At 40.9% G+C, this 13,461-nt stretch overlaps 1 protein-coding gene across 5 annotated transcripts in view; it reads right to left on the reverse strand.

Moving 5' to 3' along the window:
* Positions 1-10,682, reverse strand: part of NRF1 (nuclear respiratory factor 1) — a 127,293-nt gene extending 116,611 nt beyond the window's left edge. For 4 of the 5 annotated variants that reach the window (XM_018046932.1, XM_018046930.1, XM_018046933.1 and 1 more), the window contains exon 1: positions 10,563-10,682. The gene's annotated coding sequence lies outside the window, so the exon portion shown is untranslated. The remainder of the gene's footprint in view (positions 1-10,562) is intronic. The other variant, XM_018046931.1, reaches the window with a different exon arrangement.

The raw sequence follows: 13,461 nt of genomic DNA on the forward strand, positions 1-13,461 counted from the left end.
AAGTAAGAATGGAACCAGGCCAAGTTTGAAAAGGGAATCTCTTTTCGGGATGAAGTGCATCTGAGGTACCCAAGAGATGTCAATTAGGCCACTGGATATAGAATTCTTACACTCTGCAGGTAGGCCAAATCTGAGCATACATTATTTATATGGAACAGTTGCATATTATTTTATCTTTTGGGGAAAACAATTATTATCATAAAATAATCACTATTCTTTAAGAAATAGAATTTCAAAACTGTGCTAGCCTAAAAGGTAAGAACCACTACCTTACCAAAGGCCCTAAATTAATACTAGCCAAAGATTACCTATTTAAAATACACTGGATATATACCACTCATCTAGCTACAAAATGGATCTCTTTGGCATGAAAACAATACATCTCGGTGGATTCTCAAGCTAGAATTAGCTGCTGCTCTCACATCTTTCGGACACAAACACTGGGGGAAAAAAAGTTTGAGGCAAAAAGTCTGTACTTATTCCCAGACTGTCCACCTACTCCTATGTCTGAAAGATACTGATTTAACCATCTTAATTGGTATAAATGATAAAGTTTTTCTCCTGGAAGTTTCTAATTTTCAAAGTAGAAGGGAAAAGAATGAACAAATCAGACTTTTTTCCTTCCAACATATACTTCCATAGGCTTTACACTATACTTCCATGAAAAACGACTAGACAACTTTAGATATTAATTGTGATAACTAAGGAATAAACAAACAAAAGGACAAACAAACCAGCTTCCAGAAAGACTGAAACAGAACTAAAAGGAGCAAGCAAGATAATTGGGTTATATTATTAACTTTTCTAAAGAGAATCCACTGCACAAAATCTTTTAGAAAGGTGAGAAAAAGCTAGTATTCTTTACATGAAACTAGAATTATATACATCACATACTTATTTGAGACAGAGCATGGATTAGACTACACAGCATTTTATATTTATAAACACAGATATTTTATATTTTACGTACATAAAATCTTTTGAACCTTCCACAGATAATGCTTTTTAAAAAAAGTAAGCATTTTTAACACTTCTGTATTAAATGATTGCTGCTACTAATATCAACTTATTCTCAACGGGAATATAACAACTTAGAAGGTCCCAGGACAAAATAAAAGACTAGCAACATTGACACAAACCAGAAACTATCCTATAAATAGGAATCCTGGCTCAGGAACTGGGAGGACAGAGTGGAGAAAAAGCAAGTTAATATGTGAATGAAATTGAGGTTAACCCAGGATTTAGCTTTCATTCTTCACTAAGTAAGCTTTCACAGGCAAGCCCTTCCATTCTTACTCCAAGCTACCCTTACCTCAGCAAAACCATACAGAGCATGAAACAGGCAGTAAGCATTCCTGGACAAATTTGTATTTGGATAGAAACTTTCCATGTCTTTTATATTTCATTGAAATAGATTTAATAACTGTTCCATTAAGAATGTTCCAAGGCAAAAATCAACAAATCAAATATCCTTAGACATCTCTGGTTCAAGACCGTATACAGAGTACTATTTCACATTATCATACAGTACATACAAGCACAGTGTGAGTGTACATGCAACATACATGTATACTCAGAAAATACCTAAAACCATATAATTAAAATATTGTTAAATATCTAAACAATTGTAAGCTATTTACAATTATTTTAAAATTTTTTCTCTTTGCTACAATGAACATATTTACATACTTTTTACAAGAAGAAAATATATTTATTAACATGTTATAACACAACTCAGAAATAATTTTAGAAGGAACTTTTTATTTAGTAAGAAACTACCATTTCTGTACTCTCCATTTTTCAAATGGGGAAATAGGCCTAGTGAGAATAATTGACTTGTGCGCCCAAAATCTGTTAGTGACTCCCTACGGCCATAATTATATTATGGCCATAATCATACTTTTTATTTTTTCTAATTATAAAAATTAATGCATTGTCATTATGAGCATATATGCTCATAAACCAAAGATAACCATTGATTTGGTTGCTTCATTTCTTTCCTAAAAATTTTCACTACAAAAATTATACATTTTCAATGTAGAGAAACTTTCAAAACACAGAGATTAAAAATTAAGGAAGACAAAACTGTTAACAATCAATCGCATAATTGGTAATACTGGAATTATTTCTTCAATTTAGCTTCTAAATTCAGTATAGGGTCAAAAGACCTTAAGGGTAGCTCAGATGGTAAAGTATCTGCCTGCAATGCATCCAGGTTCAATCCCTAGGTCAGGAAGATCCCATGGAGAAGGAAACAGCAACCCCACTCTGGTATTCTTGCCTGGAGAATTTCATGGACAGAGGAACATGTCAGGCTACAGTCCACGGGGTCGCAGAGAGCTGGACATGACTGAGCGAGTAACACACATATGATGGTGTTTTTATGTAGCAAACTGACTCTTTCATTTGTGATTATTATGTGAAAGATCTACTACGGAAATTTTATTTAAGAATTTTTTAATGAGACAAAGGGCTTCACTGATAGTTCAGTTGGTAAAGAATCTGCCTGCAATGCAGGAGACCCCGGCTCAATTCCTGGGTCAGGAAGATCCGCTGGAGAAGGGATAGGCTACCCACTCCAGTATTCTTGGGCTTCCCTGGTGCCTCGGCTGGTAAAGAATCCACCTGCAATGTGGGAGACCTGGGTCTGATCCCTGGATTGGGAAGATCCCCTGAAGAAGGGAAAGGCTACCCACTCCAGTATTATGACCTGGAGAATTCCACGGACTATGAGACAAAGAGTTGGACACAACTTGAGCGACTTTCACTTTCAAAGGTAATCCACAAACACAAGCCCAATTGCAAGCTGCATAACACAAATTTTCTTAAGGTTATCCAACATGTTTATTCATGTAATTCTTACATTTACCAATATTTTTACAGGGTATCCTATACAACTGCCAACTGGCATTAATTACAGAAAAAAACATGAATTATAAGCAAATATATTTACAAAAACAAGCAAATCAAGCTCACAAATTACTGAACCATCATTAAATCAATCAGCAGGACAATTTTTACCTGATCCTTTTAAAATGTTTACCTTCTACGTATTTTATAATGCACATAAATATAGTAGTACAATAACAGGAATACCATCTATAAATAAATGTTTTTCAGAATGTGCGCTCAAAACTTACTTGTAAGGGTGACAACAAAAGTTAGAGATCACTGACTAGAATCCAGGGCCAGCGGACAAAATTGCCTCCTAATCTAATTAGGATCCAAAGATGAGAAGAAAAAAGTAAAAATGATCAATCATCTAAAACTTCAGAATGAAATATTTTGGGAGTCAAGCAAAGTTCTAGTATGAAACATTATTAAATAATCTGCTTAAATTTTTGCATTTTATCAATGATTTAAGAAACATGGACACTAGCAATTTGTTACCATTATATCATCTTAGATCTTAAAATATTTCTAAATTGTCGTATTTTATACAGACTCTATAAAACAAGCCAATGGTATTTTCATTTCACAGTCAGAAAAATTAAGCAAGGAGAGAATAAATGTCTTGTCCCAGATCAGCAGATTGATACATGTACATTGTAGAAGTTTTCTATGGACTTCCCTGGTGGCTCAGACAGTAAAGAATATATTTATATGTGTACTTTAGAAGTTTTCTAAAGTGCATATAAGCAACCTTAAAAATGAATTTGACTTTGCTGTACACCTGAGACTAACACGTTACAGATCAACTACTCCAATGTAAAATAAAAATAAAAATTTAAACAGTGAGTTTGATTGTAACCTAATGAACTATTTAGCTTTCTTTCAAAACTTACTTTCTCTTTAAAACAATAGTAATTTGATCCTCCCACAAAGCCTATTGTATGGAGTGCATGAATAGTCATATATAGTACAAGTACAAATTCTGGAATATAAAAAAGCAAGGAATTCAGATGACTTGACAAAATTCTAAAGCTGGTTAGGCTTTGCTTTGGCATTCCTCCCACCTTCCTTCTGGCCCTCCTACTCTTCTCTCCGAAAGGTACCTTCCATCTTCCCAAAGTTCCTCACCCCGAACACCTACTCAAAATTTCCCTTGCTTGATCTAGCCCAGTCAGGATAACTGATTTCAGCCAACTAACATAGCCAACATTTACATTACCAAGGGCCAAAAAGGCCCTTAACTTTTCTGTGTCAAGAACCCCTTGAGAATCTTATAAAAGTTAAGGACCCTCTTCGCAGAAAAATCACATAGGCGCACAGTATTTTTCAAACAATTTCAAGACCCAGAATCTCATAGCCAAAATATATCCATGAACCCCAGAATTATAAAACCCATGTTAAAAACCCCTGCCTGTATCATAGAATAAAACCTCAAATCCCTTCAAAAGGAATTTGTGTTTTAAGAGATGATAAGCTCAAATATGCTACACTATATATACTCAAATACATAAACTCTAATTGTTAAAATTTAAGTCATCTCCCAAAGTTTTTAATGCTGTAATTCTCCTGAATAACAGGACCTATTTCTAAACGCTTGTCATCCATTAATATTAACTTGTGTTTTAAGGCTCTACCTCTATATTCAATAAGACTCTATAAACCTGTTTAATTATCATGATTCATTACAAAATAATACATACATACACACACATAAACATATCCTGATAAAATCCAGTTTTTATCTCAAGGAGCTCTGCAGTATTCCTCTCATTGCTATACCCTGTTAAAATTCCCTTAATCCCTACCCTCAGTTTCTTCAACACTATACCGTTTACCTTCTCTCTTCAGGCATTGGTTTTCAACTTCCCTTACAGGCCTCTGTTCTTCCACTTGACCTTCAGATATAGACGCTACCCAGGGCTGCCCTCAGTTGCATCCTCACTCTTGATATTATACTCTTCGGCAGTTTTTACATCACATTATGCCCACGAATACAAAGATCCTAACAGACCACCCCCCCCCCCACCATTTTCCCTTGATCTAAAGTCCAAATCATTAGGTACCTAACTTTACCTATTCAGCATTATCTTGATCCCTACCCCTAGCATCATACATCATATCCTATTTACCTTCCTCCTCAAGCTCTGTTCTCCCTATACATTCCTTACTTTATTAAAGGCATCATCATTATCCATTAACCAACTATAATCTTTAACTCCATGTTCTTCCTAATCAGGCCACAATCTCACCAGCTTCATTTCCCAGCACTTCCCCAAGTATAGCAAAATCTACTTGGTATTTCTCAAATCAGATTATCAATGCCCTTCCTCTATAGCCTCTTCTTTCTCATCAGTAAAGCAGCTACTCATCCTTCAAAGTCCTAATGTGTTGGCCAGGACGTTCATTCAGGTCTTTAAGATGGTACAGAGAAGCCCAAACCAACTTTTTGGCTAACCCAATACTTAAAACATCCACTACATGAAAAGTCTTCCCTAACCTCACTTAATCTCCCTGCATCACACTCATCCCTTCCCCCAGAATTCCATCCCTTCTTCTATAATCCCACACAACTCTTTCTTCATTTTAGTGCTCAACAAGTTGTATTATAGTTAGTTGAACCCTTATCTTTCCTCCCTACAGACAAAGCCCATGATTTATTTGTTCCTCTTGCATCTAGAACATGCCTGGAATATAGTATATATTTAAATGCTACCTGGTGAATGAATGGCAAAACTCCAGAGTGAGGACACACTTAAGGTTATTTCTCAGTGGAGAGGATGCTTCATTCTCTTTTAAGCATAAATTAAATCAAGTCCCCTAGTCCCTAGCAACCAGTCAATCCTAAAGGAAATCAGTCCTGAATATTCATTGGAAGGACTGATGCTGAAGCTGAAACTCCAATACTTTGGCCACCTGATGTGAAGAACTGACTTATTAGAAGACTCTGATGCTGGGAAAGATGAAAAGTGGGAGGAGAAGGGGAAGACAGAGGATGAGATGGTTGGATGGCAAACCAATGCGATGGACATGAGTTTGAGCAGGCTCCAGGAGTTGGTGATAAGACAGGGAAGCCTGGCATGCTGTACTCCGTGGAGTCACAAAGAGCTGGACATGACTGAGCGACTGAACTGAACTGGGTCCCTAGCTCTCCACTTCAAGTCCCCCGCTTAGTTTTTAAGCAATATTTCATGGGGATATTTCCTCATATCCTCTTGTCTTTTGTAGATTTCGCTGTCAGCCTAACCACATTAACATTCAATGGCAGCAAGGAAACAGACTCTCCAAGTTCTAAAAAGCTAAGACTTTACAATTACCAACAGTAAATATAAGCTCTTTTAAAAAATGGTCTTAACATTAAAGCACACAAAGTTCATTCTTCATGATTCTGAAAAAGGCTTGGCATAGTTTATCCAATAGGCACCACTGAAGAGTTCTGATGAAAATTTCCACCTACACTGCCAGCCAAACTTTTCACATTTGTAACCACAGAAATCAGCATACATGAACAAATGTGAATACTATACTGATATACTTTACTGTCTGAACTACCAGGGAAGCCTGATATACTAAATAATACACTGCAAACAGCAGACACTAAATCATGCATATCATCCAAATGACCCACACAAAAGTAGCTCTTTCAGCTTCTTTTAAAAATAACATCTCCAAAATTTCAGTGATCATCCAATGAATAAAACCAGGTTCTTTTACCAGTTTCATCTACCTTTTCCCCCCTCCTCCCTACCCTCTCTCTCCCAACACACACACACACTCCTCCCTTACTAGGCATGGCTTCCTCAGAAACTATCTAATGACTCAGAAACAGTTTGATAAGGAAGGTTATCAAGTTGGAATTCTGAAGAAGATTCCTTATGGTCGGTTTATTTTCTAAGTGACTGCTGTTGATGATAAAATACAGACTGACCTCAAAGGACCACAATGTAGTAGGCCCGCCTTAAATGCCCCCTAGTTTTGTTTTGCCTTTTTTATGGGGGTGGGGGTGGGCAGAATCTTTTAAAAATATACTAGAATATCCTTATGAAGTTGTATTTCTGACTTTTCTTCAGTTCATATAAATGTTCACATTTTAGGACTAAAGACTATGTATGTATGAAACATTTTTGAAGGTTCAGTAATTAAACCACTCTGAGCAGGACTGAAACATTTTAGCTGAATTATGAACCACACTGCAGGAAAAAAATTTTATATATATATATATAATATATATATATATACACACACACTCCAAGGTATATATAATCCACATAGCAATCATAAATTCTGTTCATTTTCTAAGTTTTCTCCATATTACATAAAAATAACTTCAGACAAAGCATTCTTGTTGCTCCAGGATTATAAGTTTCCAATAGCTCAATGTGGTTATAATCGTCTGGAAACACCTGAAATTGATTTGTTTCCCCTCCTTTACTCTTTCTCTTCCAGCCTGACCTCCTTAGTAAAATACTGATGGATAAAAGTACTACCTGAAAAGCGAAGAAAGTAGATAATCCACCAGGGAGTCAGTAAGGAAGGAACTATATGATACATAATGCTCAAAAGTTAACATGTATCCAGAGCCTAAAAAAATACTGATTGGACTTGGTCTAAATAAAATGTTTCTAAAATAAACTTAACAAGTGGGTTTCTTTCCCATTGCTGTCTTACTAAGCATTCATGAAAAATTATATCTGGGTAAGTGCAGGCTGAAAACACTGGCTTCAGCTCTCAAGGAAAACATGAAAGAGCATAGAGAAAATGTACTTCGTTATAAAGCATTTTCTGAAATTTTTTTATAAAACCAAAGATTGGTATTCTTCGGCAAGAATGATTTTCCAAATACTAAATATATATATATATATATACACACACAAACATATTAATAAACATTACACTTAAGTCACATATAAACATCTAAATTCAAATATCGAATTTCTTGGATTAATTATAGCCCTACAGAGAGTAAGCGGAAACTCTTGAGATTAGACACTTCTGCGACTCAACAACCCACAGAGCTCCCCCTTTACCCTCCAACTTTACAGAAGGGTGAAAGAGCCCACTGCAGCATGAAGGACTACTGAGCTTGCCTAAAGATATCTGACAGAAGCTGAATGTATGCAATAACTTCCCTTTCTCCAGAGGCTGGAGGGTGCGCTTCTAAAGACTGACAGTTTAGTCCTTCCAGAAACCAACATGCCTGCTCAAATACTTGTGGAAAAAAAATTTAATTTCAATCATTACTGTTCCTCATATTATTATCATTCCCCAACTAACACTGATTGAATGCCTTATTACATAAAAGGAAAGAGGTATAAAAAATTTAACCCCAGACTACAAGGAGCTTAATTTCCCTTAAAAGTCACCTACTTCCTATCATTTCACATAAAATACTTCTTGAAGAAAGTCTGCTTGAACTTATGATGCAATGGAAACTCATATCCTAGGAAGTTGGTCTTCAGCTACCTAATAAAATTAGAGATGGATACATAATTGTGATTTAATTTTAAAAAAAACAACTACAATTTGGGTTCCATTGGAATACACAAGAATTGGGAGGGAAACCTGAAATTCCTTCTCCTTTAATTCCCTCTACATCTAGACAAGGGCTCTCATTATCTCCTACACTTAGAGATATTTCCCTAAATCCAGGAGCTGAATTTGCTTAAAACCTGGTTAAGAAAACTCTTGGCTTGGGAATAAGAAATCTTCTTTCCCCCTAAATGAGAATATGGGGGATTCAACTTCCAAGCAAAAAATCATTTTCCTCATGTATGCTGAGTCTGAGATGGGGGGAGGAGGAAGGCATGCACTGAAATCAAAGGACTTCAAGTAAGGATGAACCAAAAGAGAGTAAACAGTAATTCTTATCCTGATGGACCCCATTGAAACGCACATCTAACTCCTGTCTGAAGGGAAAAAAAAGGTCCTGCAAAAAAATACTGCATGCAGTTCTGGACCCAAGTTAAGGTTAAGTATACTACATTACATTTGATAACTGCATGTTTGCTTCTGTGCTCATAAAACATGGAAATCTCACTTGGATGCACAGATAAGGGCTAGTCATATTTTCACTATGAAATAACACATCAAGAACTTTCAAACACAATTCTAGGGAGTCAGGCTACTACTGACTTATGGGAAGAAAAAAAATCCTAGCATCTCCCAGCCCTCGCCCCCAACCTCCCTTGAGTGAAGAACAATCCAGTAACTTACTGTTCAAGGCCAAAGGAAAAGGAATTTTTTTTTAAACTGGGGGAAGGTGAAATGGGGAAAGGATCATTGTGACAGCAGATGATATCCTGCAACAAAAGGTGTGAGATGTGCATACCCATTCTCTTGCAGAGCACTGTCCGAGCTGACAGTCTCACTCACATTACCTTTCACCACAGAGTTTCCAATACCCTGTTTCTACACACTTAAGAAAATGTGAATTTTTCTCTGACCACAGAAAGGGTTAAGCACAACTGACATCAGCTCTAAAACAAGCAATTAATATATTCTAACCTAATGCTTAAGAAGGGATGGAGACCAGGCAACAGCTGGACAACTGGCTGGACCAGCTATCATTTGAAGCCCTAAAAATATTAAAATTCTTAAACAACTTCAAGTTTTGATGGGCACAGTCAGATGGACTGTCGAAAGTTTAGAACCAACAGCAACGGCACAACAGGTGAGAGAGGAGGTGGACATCATGGCCCAGTTAAGTGGCTAACATGCAAGAGCAAACCCTTGAGTTCCCCGAAAGGCTGGGGTTGTGGGATAATACCCATGCACAAGGCCATCCAGAGCTCCTGTCTTCCCAGTGTCAAAGGTTTGGTCCCTTCCCGGGTCGCGCCACTCCCCCTATCCCTCCCCCTGGGGACTAACACCCCAAGCACAGAAAGAACCGAGGCCCCTCCACCCGCAGCATCTTAGCTAGGGAAGAAAACACAATGTCGCTCCTTATTTCTGCGTACAAAAGGACTCTGCGCCCTCCTCCTTGAAATGCCGCCGCTGCCGCCTCCTAACTTGCAAGAAGGTGGGCAACGCGCCATATTCCAGCGTCCCCCAGTCTACCTGGGTAACAAGCCCACGCCACCCCGGCGGGAGGGAAGCTTCGGAGGTCTCCCGAAGAGCCAGCCTCCTCTCCCGCAGGAGAGAGCGGCTCCCGCGCCCCGGCCCGGCCCAGCCCAGCCAGCCGCGCCGCGCCGCCCGCGGACTGGAGCCGGGAAGGGCCGAGGAGGCGAGCTGGGAGCCGCCGCTCCGGTCCCGCGCAGCCCGCCCACCTCCCGCTCCCAGGCCAGCGCGCTCTCCCGGGCCTCCAGCTCCCGAACCCACGGGAAGGCCAGGCCGGGGCCCCGGGTTCCACGGCGGAGAGGAGGCCGCGGCCCCGAGAGCCTTAAGCAGCGGGGCAGGCCGGAACCCTGGGGGCTCTCGGGAGGGCAGCGCCTCCCTCCCGAGCCCGCCAGGACGCCTGGGGCCTAGTGCGGCCTGCGCATCCTCGGGGTGGCGGTTTGACTGGGCCGGGCCGGGGCCCCCCGCCCGAGGCGGGCCGAATCCGGCGGGGGCCCAGGCCTGGAGCCGGGGGCGGCAGGGTGCTGGCTGCGGGGCGGGCCGGCCGGCCGGCGGGCGGGCGGCGTGTTGCGGCTGCGCCGGGGCTGAAATAGCTGGAGATTGCGCGGTAGGGCACTCACCTCAGAGCGGCTGCGCTACCGTGGGCCTGCGCCGTGGAGACTGCGACCGCGCCGGCTCCTCGCAGCCTCCTGCCACCAGCGGCAATGGCGAGCGCTGCCGCCTAAGCCGCCGCCGCCGCCGAGGAGGGGGAGGGGAGGGAGAGGAGGCACGCACGCGACGCACGGGCTCGGCTTCCCCGCCCGGCCGCCGCCATGATGGGGAGGTCGGCGCTACTTCGGCGGGGCATCCCGGAGGGGGCTTGGGCTCGGGTCTCCGCAGCCCCTCGAGGTCTCCCTGCGTTCACCTTTCCCTTCAGAGTTTTGGATCGGGCCGGAATCGCAGAGGCAACAGTATTAAAGTCAAATGTGGACGGCCCGAGGAAGTAAGGCAGGCAACCCAAGATGGTTGCTAATCTGTAAAAAGTCACATTTTTCGCCCCCCGAGTCCGGGAATTAGGACCTCCCGAGTGTGCCTCGATCACCGACATGGGGCTTCCCCCGCCTTTTCCTCCCCGCTGCCTTGCCAGTCGCATCCTCACCCTGCCTTTGGAATGACCTTTGCTTCTCTATTCAAACCCTGCAGCACTATTTAAAAGCTAAAGTTTTTGTACCAAGCAATCTATAAATGTTTTCGCCCATTCATTCGTTTGGCAAACATTTCTAGAGGGCCTGTTCGTTGCCAAATATTTTTCTGGGCGCCCTGGAGATGTATGTACTTGTTAGGAAAAGGAAGTCCTCACTGTTAAGAACATAATCGATGCGTGGAGGCAGTCAGAAGCAATAGGGACCCCCCAACCAAGTAGGGAGGGCTCAAGAGTAGAAAAACTAATGTTAGAGACACCGGAGAGTGTTCTTTGTTTTTTAAATTGAGGTCTGGAGACTACCTGCAACGGGGTCATTCAGGCTAATTATTTAAAGTCTGGGGTCCAAATGGTTTCTCCAGAATCTTAGCTTCTTAGCCCAGGAACCCACATTTCTAACACCCCTCCCCATTCCTCCCCCACCCGTAAATACACATGGTTGTCAAGCACCACAGTTTAAGAACCAGTTGTTTTAGGGACTTAATAAACATCCCGAAGTGTGTCAGGAAACAGTTTCACAAAATCCGGATACTTTTAATTTTCGGCAAGGTTCCATTAATCTCAAAATGCAACGGTAACTAAACACGAAGTGTCTTTTTCATCCAGCATTTCTAATAGAGTGAGTGTCCCCACCTACCACCTAGGTGTTCAAGCCAGAAACCTAGGAAGGATCCATTACTCCTTTCTCCCTCAAATGCCATTATCCAGTTAGGTCTTTTGAAACAGTTGTTCCATGTCATTTTTTCCTTGGTCCAGGTGACTCGCATCTCTCAAGATACTGCAATAGATCCTTCATGGTCTCCCTGCTGCAGGAATTGCCTTCTCCAATCCATTCTCCACCCTCCAGTTTCAATGGTCTTTCAAAAAAGTAAATCATGTCATTTGTCTACTTAACAGGCTTAATAAGATCCCATTACACATAAGTTAAAGTGTAAAACTCTTTGAGGTGCCCTCAGGGCCCTTAGTTTCTGCTTTAGCCTAGCCGCTCCATTCTTTCTGGACCTATTAGTAGTTGCCCTTCTCAGTAGCATACTGGACATCTTCGGACCTGGGGGGTTACCTTCTGGTAGCATACCTTTTTGCCTTTTCATACTGTTCATGGGTTCTCAGCAAGAATACTGGAGTGGCTTGCCCCTTTTGCATTACAAGGCTGTGACCCCAAACTGCCATCTCTAACCTCATCTGCCACAGACTTCTCCCTCAGACTACAACCAAACTGGGAAGCTCTCTGGTCATAGGACAGAGGAAGTTCTCCCATCTCTCAACTATTGCAAGGACTGCTCTCTGCACAGAGCTTCTCTCTCTTCTCTGTATCTGCTTAAACCTGCCCCTGAATAATTCCTAGTACCTCTTTAAGCTCTCCTCCAGGAAACATTCCCTCCTTTCCTCCTTCCATCATCACACCCAGTATTTAACACCTATGTTTACTGAGCCTTCACATCCTGTCAGGCCCCATTTTACATTCCTTATACACATTACCTTCTTTCTTACTTGATTCTCAAGTGGAGTCTATGAGGTAGATACCAGTATTATTGTTATTATCTCATTTTGGTGATGGAGAAGCAAGATTAATAAAAGATTTCTTGTTCAAACCCAGAGAGTAAAAGATGGAGCCAGGTCTGAAAGCCATCAGCCTGACCTCAGTGTTGTGCTCTTAACCATTACCAGCTTTTATCAGACTGTAGATTGAGAGGCACTAAAATTAATTTAGTGAGTCTTGACCAACATTCCATAAAAGAAATGGAAAATATCACGGGACATCAAACCCAGTCAGACTCTTGTTCTATGAAACTCATTTCAGGTGTATAAATGTATGTACATATGTGTGTATGTTTGTGCTAGATCATGCTATAAAATACATTTCTTCTTGTCTTACAGTTGCAAAAAAAGTTTGAAAGCACTGGATTATACTTTCTATACAGTACTTCTCCAACCATGTATCTTCCATAATTCAGAAGTTGCATGAGGGTAGGGATTTTGTTTATGAGGCATGTAGGATCTTAGTTCCCCAACTAAGGATCAAACCTGACAGCATGGAGTCTTAACCACTTGACCACCAAGGAAGTCCCAATAGACCTTCAATAAACATATGATGAAAGACCTGTATCTACCTACCTCAGAAAAATAGAAAAGTAATACAAATTACACTTGGCCTGTGGCTCTCAGTTTTGGAGGAGTTGTAGTTTTAGAACTCTAACAGATAACAAAATCCCAAGATATTCAAGTCCCTTATATAAAATGGCATACATGCTAGTATTTGCATAGAACCCACTCACATCTTCGCATCCTCTCATATACTTTAAATCATCTCTAAATTACTTAGAATACCTAATAAAATG

This window comes from Capra hircus, chromosome 4 (assembly GCF_001704415.2).
Source record: "Capra hircus breed San Clemente chromosome 4, ASM170441v1, whole genome shotgun sequence".
NCBI lineage: Eukaryota > Metazoa > Chordata > Mammalia > Artiodactyla > Bovidae > Capra > Capra hircus.